The sequence below is a fragment of the Dromiciops gliroides genome, chromosome 5 (genome assembly GCF_019393635.1).
Source record: "Dromiciops gliroides isolate mDroGli1 chromosome 5, mDroGli1.pri, whole genome shotgun sequence".
Classification (NCBI taxonomy): Eukaryota; Metazoa; Chordata; class Mammalia; order Microbiotheria; family Microbiotheriidae; genus Dromiciops; species Dromiciops gliroides.
The window spans coordinates 165,255,038-165,274,502 of NC_057865.1; the positions used below are offsets into that span (position 1 = coordinate 165,255,038).

The window sequence follows — 19,465 nt, forward strand, 5'->3', positions numbered from 1 at the left end:
TGGAAGTCAGCCCTCTAATTGCAGAGGGCAAAATACTCGTCTCCATGCATCGTCTTTGGTGGAGTAGCTTTATACAGTCATTTAAAGTGTAGAAGGAAACCTCTCTATATGCCTGTCTTTTTCTCTCTGTCTCTGTGTCTTTTAAAAAATTCGTCTCTATCTTTTTATCTTTCTCTTTCTATCTCTTTATCTCTTTCTGTCTCTGGCCAAACCTTCCCTATGAGGCATAGGGAAAACTGAAGGAACTTGGATCTATTACTAAGCTCAGATTCACATTTTTGTTTACATATTGATTATTCACAGGATTAAAGAATTTCCAGTTGGAAGGGGCTTCAAGTCCCACCTAATATACATGAACAAGCATAGACACTGCAACATATACAAATTTTGCTGCCACTTTTGCTTGAAGATCTCAAGGAGGAAGAAATACACCGCCTTCTCTGCCAAACTATACTTGAGAATAGCCCGAGATTAGGAATGCATGTAATACTATGTATGTGTGTGTGTATGTGTATATATGTGTGTGTATATGTGTGTATGTATACACACATATGTGTATATACACATATATGTGTGTACATGTAGGTTTGCAAATGATACCAATTATATTGAAATGCGGATATAAATATGTCTTAAAAGTTCATGGACATGAGGGCAGCTAGGTGGCAAAGTGGATAAAGCACTGGCCCTGGATTCAGGAGTACCTGAGTTCAAATCCGGCCTCAGACACTTGACACTTACTAGCCATGTGACCCTGGGCAAGTCACTTAACCTTCATTGCCCCACAAAAAATAAAAGTTCATGAACACTTTGTCTAGAATCCTTCTAAGCAAAAAAAATGCTTCTTGGAGTCTTTGCTATTCATTGATTTAGGATGAGTATCATATGTAATCCATTTCCGATGTCATTTTAAGGAAGACACATCTGCTTTATCTTTAGGGTTCCTGTTAAAAGGGTATGTCATAAACTTATAAAAGTCATTTTTAATGTATTTGCTTTGAGCTAAATCCCCTTCCCCTTTCATATACCCCTTAGTCTTAATCTCTCCTGAGAAAATTGTTTACTTACTTAGTGGGCATCAGCTGGCCAAGCATCCTATTCATAATCACCAAAAAGACCCCTGAGGTAGTTAAAGAACTGGCTCTAAGCAGATTTGGGCTGCTTCACTATTATCAACAGTTCTCCCCAGAATTAAAATGGCAAGATAAGAAAGGGCCAGAACAGGCAAAACCATGAAAGGGAATGGCAGCAGAAGTGTTTTAGATTTTTAAAAAACTAACCCATTTTGAAAGCTCTGAAAGAATTTGAGGCACTCAAGGAAGCCTAGACAATGTCTATGAAGCTAAGGGCTAAAACAGGCAGAGCACAATCAATATATAAGTAAGATGAAATGAACACCTACTTGGGGCACGGAGACCTGAGCTATCGCCAAAATGTGAAAATGGAAAAAAGTAAATAGCAACTATGATTTTAAAGAAGAGGGAGACAGATGGGTAAGAAGAATCAATTTAGAATTGAATGTGTGGAGGTGGGTGTGAAATGATCAAGTGAAATGGGAACTCATGCTCCATACAGATCTGGTTTTAAGACGGAGGAAATGGAGGTTGTCCTGTGTGAGGCAGAGATAGCACTTGGGCAGAGATCTTTCACAGAATTCAAGCCAGAAGGGACTTCAATATGTTATTTGGTTCATCTTCCTTTCTAAAGGCTGGATTGAGTTCAAGTTAAGTTGGAGTATTCTTAACTCTTCTCTTGCACACCCCTGTTTCCCTGCCTCCCTCCCCCTTTTATAATCAAGGACCAGGGTTTGTCGATTCTACTTCTAGACTGCAACGTCCCTTCTGTCCATCCCCTTCTCTCCTTCACATTGCCAGCACCCTAGTTCAGCCTTCATCACCTTTTGCCAATTCTATTCCTATAGTCTCCTAATGGGTCTCTACTTCAGGTCTGTTTCCTCTCTGATCCATTCTCCAAACACTGACCCAGATAATTGTTCTAAGGCACAGTTCTGATTATGTTACTCCACTGCTCAGAAAAATCTTTAGGACCTTTCCGGGGCGGGGGGGGGGGGGGCCCGCCCCGCCCCCTTCCCTTTGCACCCTGGCCCCCACCCCCACCCCATTGCAGAGCTTCACATTTAAGGCTCTCCACAGTCTGACTCCTCCTTCCCATGCTTATTTCGTGCTATTATTGTTCTTTGTATACTCTACATTCTAGCCAATCTGAATGATTAGTTCTTCTCTAAGCTCAATGTTGTGTCTTCCTCCTTATTTTTTCACTACTTCTCCAGATGAATGGAATATTTCATGCCACCCCAAGGTGGCAAGGTTCTTAGAACCTGTTTGGGTTCATCATCTATTCAAACCCACTGTTCATGGATCCCAATTTCCCTGTGAAGCTCCCAAATACTGTTTAGAATTTAATTATTAAAAAAGAATTTAGGGGGGCAGCTAGGTGGCACAGTGGATAGAGCACCAGCCCTGGAATCAGGAATACCTGAGTTCAAATTCGGCCTCAGACACTTGACACTTACTAGCTGTGTGACCCTGGGCAAGTCACTTAACCCCAATTGCCTCACTAAAAAAAAAAAAAGAATTTAACTTTGTAATAATATCTTAATAAGTCAAAAGGGTATTTACTTCAACAAGAATGCAAGTTAAGCCACAAAGGATTAATTTGAGCAGAAAGCACTTTCACCACCCTTTCCCCACATTACTTTCTTTTTTTTTTTTTTTTTGGTGGGGCAATGGGGGTTAAGTGACTTGCCCAAGGTCACACAGCTAGTAAGTTTCAAGTGTCTGAGGCCAGATTTGAACTCAGGAACTCCTGAATCCAGGGCCAGTGCTTTATTCACTGCGCCACCCAGCCGCCCCCCACATTACTTTCTTTTGATGCCACCAGGGTTTCTTTCTCTTTCCCTTTTATTTTTCTCTTGTGCTTTCTCTTCTTTCTTCACTGTTTGAGCATTCGGAGCAACAGCTCCTGCATATGAGCCCTTTTGTAACTTTTCCTCTTCAAACCTCTTGTGTTGCCAAGACTATACATACAAGAAGCACCTGATCTTTTGGTATATGGAATTCAGGGGCTCTCTTTCTTAATAAGAGAGGCCCTCTGGACCCCAAAGTATTATGGGAACATGGAAATCCTTTGTGGAGACATCTTACACTAAAATATATTCCCTTTATACTTTTTTGTTATTGTTTAGTTAATTAGTCATATCTGACTGTGACCCCTTTTTGGGTTTTCTTGACAAAAACACTAGAATAGTTTGGCATTTCCTTCTCCAGGAAACTAGTTCTTAGTTTAAGAAGGACATTGATAAATTGAAGAATATGCAGAGGGCAATTAGGATAGTGAAGAGCCTTGAATCCAGGCTCAATCGAAGGAATTGGATATTTGGGGACTTTTTTAGTCTGGTAAAATGAAGACTAGGGGGAAATGATGGAAGTCTTTAAGTATCAGAAGAACCCTCTTGTGGAGGAAGGGTTGGACTTTCTCACTTTGGCCCCAGGAGACAGAACCAAAAGCAATGAGTAGAAGTTAAAAAGAGGTGAATTGAGGCTCGGTGTGAGAAAAAGCTTCCTAACAATTAGATATGTCCAGAAGTGGAATGGGCTTCCTCCAGAAGGGATGGTTCTATTTCCTTTGAAGTCTTTAAGGACATATCAAGTATTCCACAGTGAGGATTTCTTTCAGATATAAGCTAGACTAGATGGGTGCTTCTTTTTATGTTGTAGATAGTGTTGTAGATCAGAAAGATCTCTGGACTTCTGGATTTGGGAGGTCTAAATTAGAAACCTAGTTCTGTCATTTATTAGCCATATGACTGTGGACAACCTCCCTTCCCTGTAAAATCGGTTAATATACTAGCTAATAAAAATTGATGTATTAATAGATTTATTATGATGAAAATGATTTGTATTTAGGCTTTCTGATACTACATAAATGTGCCTGGCTCTCCCAAATTTCATTCCAACATTACCAACTTTCTGGATAGAGATAGGCTACTTGGCTATCATCCCCTGAAACTCCACAACCAAATCTTTAATATGAGTTTCTATTACAGGTTTTTTTTTTAATATTTTGCATGTTGATAACACATTTGTTTAATTTTTAATAATGGAGTATTAATTATTTGTCATAGATCTTGGGATTTTTAGAGAAAAACATCTTGAGAGCAAAGCAGATAGCCTAATGAGAGTTGTTAATGTGGAATTTGATGGGTGTGAAAGTGCTTTGGAAAAGAATAAGGACTTTCAGGCATTCATGATGAAAAGACCTGAAGTGAATAGAAAATTTGACTTTCAAATACAAGGCCCTAGAGAAGCAAAAAAAGTAAACAGGAAGAAGAAATCATGAGGGATGCTAAAAGGTTAAACTGTTTACATTCCAACATGAGAAGATGATACTTCTAACTCATAAGAATTCTCTTAGTATTAGGGTAGCTGAAAAGAATATACTTAGAGGGCACAGGTGTGAATTGAATATGAAGGGATATCCATAAAGCATTTATTTTTTGTTTATCCCCCTTTTGTGGGGGAAGCAGGGTTGGGGGTGGCTTGTATTGGGGGCTGGATTTGGGCTTGGGGCCTCCTGGGTCCAGGGCTGGTGCTTTGTTCACTGTGTCACCTAGCTGCCCCATGATGACATCTTTAAAATAAAATTAAGGGGTGAGAGGAATGCACTGGAAGAAAGGGAAAAGGAGAGGTGAAGTGGGGTAAAGTATCTCACATAAAAGAAACACAAAAAATGTTTATGGAGTAGAGGAGAAGATGGGGAAAGAATGGGGGAGTGTGTGAGCCTTATTCTCATCAGAATTGGCTCAAAGAGGGAATAACATACACACTCAAATAGGTATAGTAAAATATCTTTCCCTGAGGGAAAGTGCAAGGGGAAGGGGATAAGAGGGGGAAAGGTAAATGAAGAGAGGGAAGATTGGGGAAGGGGGCAGTAAAAAACAAAACACTTTTGAGGAGGTATAGGGTGAAAGAAGATAGAAAATAGAGTAAATATCAAGGGGAAGGAATAGGATAGAGGGTAAAACAGTTAGCAAAAGTAACTGTGAAAGAAATGATGAGCAGGATGCTATCAGAAGGACTTATGAAAAATGCAGTCCATCTACAGAGAAAGAACTGATGGTAACTGAATACAGATTGAAGTATATACATTTTTTGTTAGTTCCTCTTTCTAAAGTTATTTTGTCTGTTTTCTTTCATAACCTGACTAATGTGGAGATGTTTTGCATGACTGCACATGTATAACTTATATTGAACTGCTCAATTTCTTAGGGAGAAGGGAGGGAGGAAGAGAATTTGGAACACAAGGTTTTAAAAAATCAATGTAAAAATTTGTTTTTACAAGTAACAGGGAAAATTCTAAATAGATTTATTATTATTGAAAAAAGAAAAAAGAATACTTTACACATATAAAATATTATAATCATTAAATCAGCAATAGATAAAGAGACAATTATCTGGATTGGGTTCAATCCCCTGTTCAACCACTCATTTAGAAACACTGCAAAATTCCGTTATCTTCCCATACCTCAGTTTCCTATCAACTCCACCTGTCAACTTCATGGAATTTAAAGGACAACAAAACAAAAGATTCTTCTCAGCTAGAAGTAAGGCATTGCCATTTCTATTCTTCAAGGATCCGCAATTCATTGGTGTGGGCACACCTCTCACTAATGTAAATCACAACCTCTCTCTGCCTCAGTAGACAGTCTTTAAGAGTTGTTCGTCACTCGATGGCCAACTTTCTACTAAAAACTCAGCTAGGCTGATAATAAGGGGATGATAAGGGTGTTGGACATCACCAAGCCAATATATAAAAGCTCTTTCAGCTAGATGGGACTTACTAGAACTTGTGCTCTACTAGTTTTGTTTAGGAGAAAGCCCAGAGGCACTCCCATTCCCCAATGAAGAATCAGAATAGGACTTGAGTGGAGGAATGTATTATAACTTTTTGAAAGTGTTGAGCTATTGCAAGTGACCTCTGAGTATCCAATCTTCTGAGTTATCTTTCAGGATTATTATGAGATACTGGTTCTCAGGGCTGCTTCTCTGAGTGCAGGCACAATCATTTTTGTTTTTTCCTCTGGGGCCCTTCAGCTAAGTGATGAGAAGAACCATTGCACTCTTGCTAATGGATGCATGTGAATGCATGTCCTTTGAGTGGGAGAGAAGGACTGCTGGATAGAGTTACCAAACTGTGCTGTAAGAGAGGAGAAAAAGGAGCTGGGGCGGGGGGAAGAGATGAAGATGACATTTCCTTGACCTTCTCATAGCAATGCATAATTAATTCCCTTTTCAGAACTCCACAATCAATTCTAGGTATCAAAGGAAGCAAAATTCTCTTCTTGTGTTGAATGTAAGACTTTAGACAGAACCAGGGCAGAATTTGTTCTTAACAAGTAGGAGACTGGATTCTAAGAGCTGACATTTATAGAAAACACTCTAAGGGCTGAAAAGCACCTTATATACATTTTCTCATCTGAGCTAAAAGCAAAGGGGCTGTATTGAGGAGTTTTCCATATGAATAAAGACATGACAGTTTTGGTCAGGTTTTGTTCCCAGCAACAGAGGAATTTTTAATGTAGACAAAAAGCATCTTTCATTTCATGCGTAAAAAAAGTAAATGACATGTTTTTTAAAAAAAACCATAAACAGGGTGTTAAAATGTTACCATTTTACATAGTTTCTTAGTGATATTATCAGGGTTACTGGCAAAGAAAATAATACTGGAATGAATGATCTTGCTTTTGGTTTGGCTGATAACTTAAGAATCACAGAAATTAAGAGGCACGGATGCCTTGGATCACTTAGTTTTTCCTCCTGCTGACACTTAGCTTCTCTTCCCCCTATTTTTGCAAAGGTCCCAATTGTTATAGGAACTCATTTAAGGTGACATTTGACTAAAAAGAATAGGCAAACATCAGCTTGCTCCTATTTCCTAGCAGCCTAAAGGCCTCTTGAATTCTTTACCATTGGCATGAATGACATTGGCATGTTGAAGCATACCATCCTTGGCTTTCCTTTCCAACCCAAAGGAGGATAGCTATTCAGATACTCTGGAAGCTAAGATGTGGCTGATGAGTGAGAAGGAAGGAGGTGGGAAGGGGAGTAAGGAAGGAGACAGTAATGGGTGGAATACGGAAGGGCAGCATTAAAAATATGCTAGAGATGGAGACTGTAGTGGGAAGGAAGAAACAGAATGTTTCTAATGAGAGGTTTTGGAACACTGTGCATCAAGTGATTCTGCTTCAGGGTTTCTCATAGGTTCAATTTCAAGGTTAAGTATATTATTCCACTGTAATATAAACTCTGGCAGCAATATGACCATACCTAATACCATAAGCATTCCTTTCTTCTGAGGACTGAGGGCAAGGTTGTCCACCTACACTCTAAATGTAAGTATACTCCTTACAGGAACTCTGGGACTTTTTGAAAATCCTACAGCAAAAAAGATACAAGAGATGGTCTTCTATTCTTACCTCCTTTTCCCCCTACTCCCTATGTCAAGAATAAGCTCACTCCCTGTGATCACATCTGATTTAGTGGGAATGGAAGAGTCTGGTGGGCTGGCAGAGGTCCTAAGAGAATACCAAAATTCACTTTGGAAGTTGAAAAGGTTGATTTTCGCAAATATACCATATGCTCAACATGGGGGATACAGAGACAAAAATCTAAGAGTGAATGATCTCCCAAGTTTACATTCTTTTGGATGGGAGAAAGACAAGTATATAGAGAATATATAGGAAGTGAATCCATTCTGTATTCATTTGGAGAAGGAATACCTCCCAGAAGGTAATTTTGGGAGAGAGGGGACCAGGAGTTAGGGGACTTAGGAAAAGCCTCATGTTGAAGGTGGTGCTTGAGCTAAGTCAAGTGATTCTAAGAGGCAGTGGTGAGATGATACATTCAATGGGGGATAGCCAGTGCAAAGGTATGGTGATGGGACCATATGATCATATTTACAGCTAGATTTTTACAGATGAGTAAACTGAGGCATAGGCAGCTAGGTAGCACAGTGGATAGAATGTCCAGCCTGTAGTCAGAAAGAGTCATCTTCCTGAGTTCAAATCTGGACTCAGACACTTACTAGCTTTGTGGCCCTAGGCAAATCACTTAACTTTATTTGCCTTAGTTTTCTTATCTGTAAAATGATACCATTCCAGTATCTTTGTCAAGAAAACTCAAAATGGGGCCATGAAGAGTCAGACAGAACTGAAAAATGACTGAACAACAACAAACTGAGGCCCAGAGTTTGTGACTTGCCAGAGTGAGTGTCTCAGGTGGGATTTGAACCCAGATCTTCCTTCAAGAGGACCAGCTTTTGGGAAAGGGAATTATGGATAATAAGACTGGAAATGGAAGTTGACAACAGGTTGTAAAATGAAAAACTGAAGAGTGTACATTTTCTTACAGAGACAAGAGGGAACCATAGTAGTTTATTAATGATCAATGGAGTGAGAAGTCAGTAAATAAATAATAGGTAGGTTCTTTGAGAGCAGGAATTTTCATATTCATCTTTGTATCCCCAGTATCTAACAGTGCCTTTCTCATAGTAATTGCTGAATTCAATGTAAAATATTGGATAAAACAGACTCATGAAAAAAGGTTATGAGATCATCAGAATCAGAATTCTCATACTGGAAAGCGGACTGAGAACTCATTTGGTCTGACCTCTTTATTTTACAAAAAAAAGAAAACCAATGACCATTGGGAAATTTGGGCAATTAAAAAAAAGATATAAATAAAGAGCTATTTTGGCAGAGGGGGGCAATCAGGGTTAAGTGACTTGCTCAGGGTCACATAGCTAGTAAGTGTCAGAGTCTGGATTTGAACTAGGGTCCTTCTGATTCCAGGTCTGGTGCTCTATCCACTGCACAACCTAGCTGCCCCAGAAGCTATTTAAAAAAAAAAATAAAATGGAAAATCCAGGTGTGGTAGTACATATTTGTCATCTCAGCTACTGGTAAGGCTAAGGCTGGTGGAACTTTTTGGACCCAGGAGCTGCAGTGAGTTATACTGACAGGTGTCCACATTAAGATTAACATTAATATGGTGAGAGGCACTAGGTGGCACAGTGGATAGAGCATTGGCCGTGGATTCAGGAGGACCCGATTTCAAATCTAACCTTAGATACTTGACACTTAGTAGCTGTATGACCCTGGGCAAGTCACTTAACCCTCATTGCCCCACCAAATACACACACACAAAACAACAACATTAATATGGTGAGGGAGCAGGGGGTGATTAAGTTGCCTAAGGAGTAGTAAATCAGTCCACATTGGAAACAGAACAAGACAAAGTTCCAGTGCCAATCAAAAGCAGGGTCAGGCTTCTTAGTGGTCTTGGCATTTAGAACCTGAGTGAAATAAAGAGACAGAGAGAGGGAGAGAAGAAGGAGGAGGAAGGAAGGAAGGAAGACAAAGATAGGTAACAAGATGATTACAAAAATAAGGCATGGTCCTTGAAGACTGTATCAGGACTATTACAGCTCAAAATGAACAGAGATCAGCAAGAAATGCTGAGGAAGTGAATGGGAATGGAATAAGCCTTGCCGGTGCTTTATCCACTGTACCACCCAGCTGTTCCCAAGCATCTATATAGAACCTGCTATGTGCCAGGTCCTGTGCTAAGTGCTTTACAATATTATTTCACTTGATCCTTGCAACAATCTTACAAAGTAGGTGCTGTTATTATCTCCATTTTACATTTGAGGAAACTGAGGCAAACAGGTTCAGTGACTTGATCACAAAGCTAGTCTGATGCTGGATTTAAACTCAGATCTTCCTGACTCCAGTGCTCTATCCACTGTGCAACCAAGTTGCTGCTTGAGAAGTAGTATAAAACACAGGTATCAAAATGTGCGGTTGGGGGAGGTGGGAAGGCAAATGCATCACATGACGCTTCTGAGTGTGGCCTGAACCAGATAAAAATGTAATTGGGAAATATATGACAACATAAATGGAAATAAAATAAAACATAGGTAATGTTAATATGTGGTTTTCTTAGTCAGTATGTGCCTGCAGGGACCCTTATGTACAATTTAGTGATTCCTGTCTCTTTTTGAGCTTGACACCACTGACAAAGGATATCATCAGAGAGCTTTACTGTATGAAACAAAAAAATAAAAATAGGCAAGCTCAGTCATGTAAACAAGAGCAAGGGATGACCAGAATACAGGCTATGTGATCTATTATTATCCATACCCCATCAGGAAATCTAGAGGAAGGGCCCTGACACACTGGTGGGACTCCTTGTAGAGAATTTATGGGAGACCATTGACAAGAATTTCTCAGAATTAAAAGGAATGGATGCTTCTCAGATTTGCAGGGGACACAGCAGCTAACTACCATGACACAGAATCATAAACCAAAATTATCCCAACAGGTAAATCTATGAAAAAGTGTATTAGTGATAAGGCAGCTGGGTGGTGTAGTGGATAGAGTACCAGGTAAGAAAACCTGAGAAATCCAGCCAGAGATGCTTAATGGATATGTGATTGTGGGAATGGCACTTAATCCTGTTTACCTCAGTTTCCTCATCTGTAAAATGAGCTAGAGAAGGAAAAGGCAAACCACTCCATTATCTCTGCCAGGATAACCCTAAATGAAATCATGAAGAGTAAGATGTGACTGAAAATGACTAAACAACAAGGAATTAAGGATAAATGTAAAATCTTACAAGTTGGCTAAGAAAGTCAACTTCATAAATCCAAGATGGGGATGAGGGGGTGTTTGACTTGATAGTAGTTTGGGAAAAAATAGATTTTAGTGCCCTTCTAGTGGAAGTCAACAGGGCAATGAGGAAATGCAAAATTTTGGCTGCATTACAAGACACATAATATCCAGGACAAGGAAGGTGTTGGTCCTTCAGTATCCCACCTTGCTCAAACTCAATCTGGAGTTTTATGTTTAGTTCTAGGTGCTACATTTAAAGAAGGAAATTGCTAAGCTGAAGAGTGGGGGTGGGTGTGTGGGGGCAGTTAGTGGTACCAGAGTGGTTTAAAAAAAGGAAGAAAACCTTAAAATGAGACCATGTGAAAATAGCTGTAGGAACCAAGAATGTTAAACTTGGAAAAGAGGAGTCTGGGAGGAAGAAGAGGATAACAGTTGTCTCAAAGACAAAATAAAAGGGGGATTAGACAATTATACATGTTCTGTCTGATCTTAAAGGACAGAACCAGAAAAAGTTGGGAGAGGTTGCAACAAGAAAGGATATTTAGGAAAACACTTCCTAAAAATTATATGCTCTAGTGGGGTATGTGTCAGGAGGTAATGGATTCTCTTGTTGCTGTAGGTCTGCCAAATAAAGATCCATTGTCCATTTTGGAATATGCTTGGATAGATGTCGTTTGTGATTCCATCCAAGTCTGAGAGCAAGAGCAACTATCAATCAGCATGCATTCGTTAAGCACCTACTGTCTTCCTGGCATTGTGCTAGACACCTAGGATACAAATATAGAAGTGAAACACCTCTCGCCCTCATTGAGCTTAAATTCTACTGGGGGACAGAAACATGGGAGTGCCAGAGAAGGGAACTTTATTATACCTAGTCACAGGGATTCTGAGGAGAGCCATAGGGCAGCAGATTGTCAGATCTTTTCCAAAGCCAATGATAGCATTAATTTGATTATTTTTTTTCTGGAGGAAGAAGTATAAGGGAGTAGGATACAACTAGCAGTCCCGGAAGTTCTGTTGAATAACCATATGGAGTGAAGCATGGTCTGGAGTCAACCAGGTACAGAGAGGCTAAGGTGAGGATTGACTCTAAACCCCGCCAACTCATGGTGGCCATACCTCAAGGCAAGTCCCCGAACTGAGTAAGTTCACTTTCCCCAGGGTAGAAGGAGAGGGTCTCTGTTAGTCCAGACTTAAGAGTTAGGGTTTCTGGGGTGGTGGGGGGAGAGGCAAAAAGGAACTGGGCAGATGAGAAGATGCCTTGAATGCTGTTACTATGCTGAGGATGGCTCCATCTCTGCCCAGAAAAGAAAAAAAAATTGGTTTAAGTGACTTTAGAGTGAATTACAATAGAAAAAAGGGAACTCTGGGGAAACTGTGAAATATCTGTATTGCACTAGTTCTTTCACAATGCTTAGAGACTGAGAGAAAAGTAGAATCCCCCCTCCCAACCCTGCAACCATAGAGTCTTTATACATGGACGCAGACAAGAATGTTCAAAATTATATGTTCAATGATGGGAGAATGAATAAATTATGGTATGTTAATGTAAAAGGAGGAGGAGTTTGCAATGGAAATCAACAAATATGAAAAATATAAAGAAATATGGAAAGATTCATATGAAGTGACAAAAAGCAAGATGAACAGAAGCAGAAGATTGGATATATTAAGTACAGTACAGTGCAGTGGCTTTAGAATCAAAGCCCAGGTTCAGGTCCTCCCTCTGTCATATACTACTTGTATGACCTTAGATAAGTCACAGTGTTTCTTGGACTCCTTTTTTCCTATAAAATGAAGGAATTGGAGTAGATGGTCTCTGAAGTTCCTTGATCTGATGAAGTACAAAAGAAAATAAAAATAACAACTTCAGAAAAGGACTAAAGGAAAATGTCCTGTTTGTCGTTTGTTAATTCATTCAGGTCTCCTTTGTGAACGTTTGGTAAAATCTTTTCAGAAAGTTAGAATATTTTTATTTCTCATTCTGTATGGTTTTTTGTTGATGTGGATGGCCATATTTATAATATAGGAAGCCTAAAATCACCTGTGAGATGCTGTAATTCAATTACTGAGGGGAGTTGTGGCAACAGAGGTAGAGAAATAAGCTCTAAGCACGTGCATATTTACTTACATTACAAAACATGCAAAAGAATGGACATTTTCTAAGGAAAAAAATATTTGCTCGGTATATGGATGATCATTCAGCAAGACAAAGACCTGGCTGTGTGAGTTATTCAACCTAAGGTGAGAAATTTGACTGGGTTCAAGACCATGACTAAATAGAGATAGAAACTAACCTTATTCTTGTCTTTTCTCCCTAAAAGAAAAGTGTAAGACCCTGGAAATATCCTGCTGATAAGATAGCACATCCTTATGTCCCATGCGAAAGGCATTTTTGTTGTTGTTGTTATTCGACAAGTCCTTAAAAGTTTTGAGTTGTATAGAAATTTTATTTCTTTTCCCCAACCTAGAAGAACCAGATGGAGAATACTGGAATTTCTCTTCACATATTAGTGGCATCACTGAGAAGCAGTAGGGGCAGATTGTCAAGCCGCTACCCAACAGGGCTTGCATTTCTCACCTTCTTTCTCAGTTATATGAACTTGAAACTGAAGAATCTCAATGCTTTCTTGTTTATGCTCAATGGCCTTTGAAGAATGTGTCGAGACATTTTAATTAAGACAGTGGAACAGAGAACACAATTTCTCTCTTTTCCCTTTCTTTCTTTGCTTTTACACAGTCTCTTTAGAGAGTGTTTGTCTTGAGGGAATATTGTCTCAAATTTTATTAAATAGGGCACTAATTATGTGCAAATCTAGTTTTTTCTGTATGGGACTCAATGGAAAGAAAGGAAAATAGTTATTGTATGGGGAGATTGGTTTCCCTTACTCTCCCTCATATATATGTATATGTGTATGTGTATGTGTATGTGTATGCATGCATGTATACATAGATATATATTTATATATATCTATGTACACACATATATATGTGTGTATGCACACACACACACACACACACACACACACACACACACACACACACACACACACATATATATCCCACCTTACTTACCTTTTCTTAGTTTCCTACCTGCGCCTTCTGTTCCAATCACAATGATCTCATCAAATTGGAATTTTAGAGCTAGGCAGTCCCTAGAATTTATCTAATCCCACCACTATTCATGAAGCATGAATGACCTTTTTAACATCCCCAAAGAGTCATTTTCCTACTACATAATGATACTCAGTGAACCTTTGGTTCTCCAAAGTAGGGATATTTCACTATTGTACAAAGTACGTAAGATTTGCATTTTGTACTTCTGTCCCAGAGGAATAAGATGAAAGGAATTTCACAGGATGGGGGAGAGATGTTCTTGTTACTCCAGGATCACAGCCCAGGAAAAAGTAGGGACTTCTCTCAGGGCCAATCTGGTGGCCTCATGCTTGCTTCTCCAAAGCAAAAAGAATGGAAAGGGCAAGGCAGAAGATGCCAAAGCAGGACAGGAGCCTAAAAGAAGATGTGTGGTCATTTCACACGGAGGGAGGAGACTGGAAGCAGGAGGATCAATTGTAGTGCTATACATTTTTTCTGTGCCCCCAACAAGATTGTGAGCCCTTCAAGAGTCAGCAATGCTATCTTTTAAAAAAATTTTCACAGGGCAATGAGGGTTAAGTGACTTGCCCAGGGTCACACAGCTAGTAAGTATCAAGTGTCTGAGGCTGGATTTGAACTCAGGTCCTCCTGAATCCAGGACTGGTGCTTTATCCGCTGCACCACCTAGCTGCCCCCAGCAATACTATCTTAATGCGTTTTAAATCTAACCTGCCCCTGGCACAACATCACCCACATTATAGGGGCTCAACACATCCTTGTTGATAATTACGGGTCTGCTGCCACAAGTCTCCCCCATGCATGTCCATCCTTCCTTCAGCTGCCAAAGTGATTTTCCTAAAGCACAGGTCTATGTCACCCCACCCCACCCCTGCCCTACTCAGTAAATTCCAGTGGCTTCCTCTCACTGGCAGGGTCAAATACAAAATGTCTGGTACTCAAAGCCCTTTGTAACTGCTCCTCCTCCCAACTCCACCTTCAGATTTTCTTGTACCTTGCTCTCAATCATGTACTCTTTTTTTTTTTTTTGGGTGAGGCAATGGGGGTTAAGTGACTTGCCCAGGGTCACACAGCTAGTAAGTGTCAAGTGTCCAAGGCCGGATTTGAACTCAGATACTCCTGAATTCAGAGCCGGTGCTTTATCCACTGCACCACCTAGCTGCCTCCTGTTGCATTCCATTTCACACAGCCATAAAATAATATTGGAGGATTGTCCGTATTAAAAATATGGACCTTTGTTTCTTAGAGAAGTTTGGGGACATTAAAAAAGCTTTGCAATTTTCTGAAGGCAATCCATCCTGCTCTCCTGTTTCTTTTTAATTTTGAGTTTTACTTATCATCCATTTGTACAGCCTGTCTCAAATATATGCATACTATGTAATATATACATATAAAACATAATAATATGTATAATATAGTATATATACACACACAAACATGTGTGTATATATTGATATATATGTGTACATACATGTACTGATGGACAAACTACAAATTGTTTATTCAGCTTCATATCATAATTTCAGCAATAGCTATTCTTCATCTACTTGGTTTCTCCTTTATGTATGAATAGGCCAAACAAGCTCTTCCAGGAAGCTTGGCAGTGTTTTAGGGCTTGATACCGTCAGTGTGATACCATTCTTGAACAGGAATATCTGGAGTACCTCTAGGATATTCCTCTTCAACTTGGACTCCATTTTGGATCTCCTCTAGCCCACTGCCCCACCTTTGACTAGTATTCACTTTTCTGTTTTATGCTTTGCTTGGTTTCTATGGTCAGAAAGTCAGTGAACAAGATTCTCTCTATTTTTAAATGTTTCAAGGAGTCATGAATGATTCTGATGGATGAAAGACACCTTGTTTGAAGATGGGTCTTTAAGAAAATCTTTTACTCTGCTGAATAAAGTACTTAAAAATAATCAACAAAAATAAACATAGTTGCATCTTGTAGTCAATTGTGCAATGAAAAAGATATGGTTTGCCATAGAATGCCATTTGTGAAAGTTTTCCTGTTTCTACTAATATACTCATCAAGAAAGACCTCAATGCGTGCGTAGATGATTCTCACAAAACTTTATGAAATGAAGAAGACAGCATATAGGCTAGTAGTTATTTCTTGGTCACTTTTTTGGTATTAATGAAATCTAAGATTTTTTTTTCATGCTTTTGGTATCTTCCCATCCTTTATATGCCTTGTAGATCGATCCTTTAACCTCCTACAATTGTTTGCTTCAGCATAAACCTCTTCTATGCACACTTGATCTAATCTAGTTGCCTTTCCTGTTTTTGTTTTCTTCAGTGCCATTTCTGTGTATTTTATAAGCATATTAGGGATTGTGATACTATCCTCCAAAAGTGTCGTCTCAACTGGTCTTCTTTGTAAAAAGGGCTTGTTATAAAAATCTTTGCAGATCTTTTCCATGTTCTTTGGTTTATTGCCCTCTTTTTCTTTTAATCCTGTGGATGACTGCTTAATTGGGCTTCTAACTAAACTTTCTTTACCTTAGTTTAGTTCTCTATTGCTTCTCTACTTTATGAAGTAATGCTGCTCATATGCTACCTTCTCTGTAAAATTTTATAAATGAGTTTATGTTTTAAATGCACATTCCCTTTTACTACCATCTCTCCCTGCTTGGTTAAGTAAGTCAAGTGTTTGCTGATTAGGGTACTCTTGAGGTTCTCTTGGTTTACTTATTATGGCGATTTATTTATATTAATTAGACTTCTACAATCATTATAACTAGTGTTGATGTCTTTTCTTATATCTGTTACCAGTGGGGATAAAAATAACACCTACTTTTCCAGGGTCTTTGTGAAGATAAAATAAGACTTAGCACAGTGCTTGGCACATTGTTGTTGTTGTTGTTGTGGAGTCATTTTTTTCAATCATGTCTAACTCTCCATGACCCTATTTTTGTGACCTCCTCCTCCTTCTCCTCCTCCTTCTTCTTTTTTTTTTTTTGATGGGCAATGAGGGTTAAGTGACTTGCCCAGAGTCACACAGCTAGTTAAGTGTCTGAGGTCGGATTTGAACTCGGTCCTCCCAAATCCAGGGCCGGTGCTTTATCCACTGTTCCACCTAGCTGCCCTTTTCGTGACCTTCTTGACAAATATACTACAGTGGTTTGCCATGATTCCTCATACTTCAGTGGCACCGGAGAGAAGATGGTACAGTAAGAGAACCACACAGTTAGGATGGCAGTTATTTAGAAACCCAGAAGAGTAGACATTCAGGCCCATAGCCCCTCCAGTTCTTTAGCCAAGATAGAAAGAACCAAAAAATTTTTTTGAAAGAAATATCCTCAAGTATAAAAAAATAAAATGATGCATCATATAATCATAGATATTCTTTGTCAGGAACATTTGATCACATTTTAAAAGACATACTTAAAAGGTGAAACTGGATGGATGTACAGTACTACATAGCAGATTCATGATCTGGACTGGACCAGGTAGTAGAGCTCCATTGAAAAAAGAAACCGTGAGACATTTTCTGCCAATTGTTCTTAAAATTATTATATTGGTTGCATTATTCAATAGAGAACAATTTTTCTTTTTCATGTGGACATCAAACCCTCTAGTATTCTCAATATACATAAATCTATTTTATATATTTGCAGCATGATTAAAGTAGGAATATGAATTTATGCCAAAGACTTTGCAGTAATCAAAAGGAGGTTAAATTGGAAGAAGGAAAGAAAGAAAGAGAGAAAAAAGCAAGCAAGCCTGTACTGGCAGAGTGACCTAACAACATGACTTAATAGGGTTTTCATTTTCTAATTGCTGTGATTCAGTGTGGGTGGAATTGGGAATTCTCACTCCTTTTAGGAGACCTTGGGATTAGATAACATTCATTTTATTTTCTGCTTGCCCACTGGTTTTTACAGATCTGCCTCCCTCCTGCTCCCTTTCATGTACACACACACACACACACACACACACACACACACAGCCAAAGCCCTCATGATATGGATTGGCCTTTTCCTACTTACACTATCTTATTGTTTAGATACAAATATGCCAAGATGTAAAATGAGTAGATGTTGTTTCTTGGCTCACAGATGAGCAGCCAGCAATAATCTTTATAAAATGATCACTAGGGTTACTCCCCAACTCCTATTCAATACATACAATTTAGAGGAAAAGGTCCTTTTTAAAAAGGGGAGAGTAACTGGCTGTGCAATGGACTGGGGGTTCCAGTACAGGCAAATGGTGTCATCTCAGTTCTGCCATTCCTATCTCTTCCTCTGTTCACCTTGCCTTTTTATCCTTTCCCTCTGTTCATTCTTTTCCTTTCTCCATTTCCTTCTTGTCTTCCATCTAAGATGCAGCAACATTAAAAAAAAATAAAATGATTGGATACAACATATGAAATGCCCCAAAGGGAAACATCAAAAACAAAGTGATTGTGTGTCTGACACAGCCCAGAATTTATTATATAAGGATTCGAAGAACTGTTATATAGTGGGGAAAGTGTTAGATTTGAAATCTGAAAACCTGCGAGTGAATCTTATCTGCTACTTACAAGTCACTGCATCTCTCTGGGTCTCAGTTTCCTTGATTATAAAATAAAGAGGCTGAACTGGATCAGCTCTAAAACCTATTCAATTGGAATCATCATCATCAACAAAATATATACACACACACACATATATTATATATAGTGCTTTAAGTTAGTAATTATATATGTATATATTATATATTGCTTTAAGTTCAGAGACCTTAGGTCCAAATTCCAATTCTGTCACTTCTGACCATGGGCAAAGTCTCTTTACCTCACTAGGTCTCATCTGAAACATGAGGACCTTGGATTTAATGACCTCGAAGTTCCCCTTTTTCTCTAAAACTATGATTCTATGAAGATTTCTAAAGTCTTCTACATATACTACTTTGGAAACCTTCATAGGATCATAGGGTTAGAGATAAAAGAGACCTCAGAGGCCATTAAGTCTAATGTCCTTATGTTAATGAGGCAGCTAGGTGGTGCAGTGGATAGAGTGCAGGGCCTGGGGTCAGGACAACTTGAGTTCAAATCCTACCTCAGACAATTACTATCTGTGGCAAGAAAACACCAAATGGGGACATGAAGAGTCTGAAATGACTGAACATCTATATCTATCTATCTATCTAATCTGAATTGATCACAGAATATTAGAACAGACACAGACCTTGGAGATCATCTGATTAAAACCTTTCATTTTTCACATGGAGAAACTAAAATGTGGAGAAGGAAAATAAGGTGTCCAAGGTCACATTGCCAGTTAAGGGCAGAGATGAGCTGAGAAACCAAGTCTCCCGCCTCTTTGAATGTTGTGCTCCCAGCTATATCATGTTGCCCCTTGCAGCAACTGGACAGCAAATACAAACTCAGGTCAAGTCAATGGCATTTATGTCTACTGTGTTTTTATAATTTAAGGGCTACGTTTAATTATTAGGAATGAGAGAGTCTAAATGCTGGGGATACAAAGAAAGACAAAAAACAAAACAAAACAAAACACCCAGTCCCTGCCTTCAAGGAGCTTGTAGTCTGGTATAGAAGACAACATGCAAACAGCTCTTTACCAACAAGGTGTATACAGGATCAATTGGAGATAATCTCACAGGGAGGGCAGTAGCACAAAGAGGAATCAAGAAAGGCTCCTTGCAGAAAGTGGAATGTTTACT

The 19,465-nt window shown here is 39.1% G+C and overlaps 1 protein-coding gene across 2 annotated transcripts in view; it reads right to left on the minus strand.

Moving 5' to 3' along the window:
* Positions 1–19,465, minus strand: part of CAMK1D (calcium/calmodulin dependent protein kinase ID) — a 479,866-nt gene that overhangs the window by 61,252 nt on the left and 399,149 nt on the right. The window lies entirely within an intron of this gene.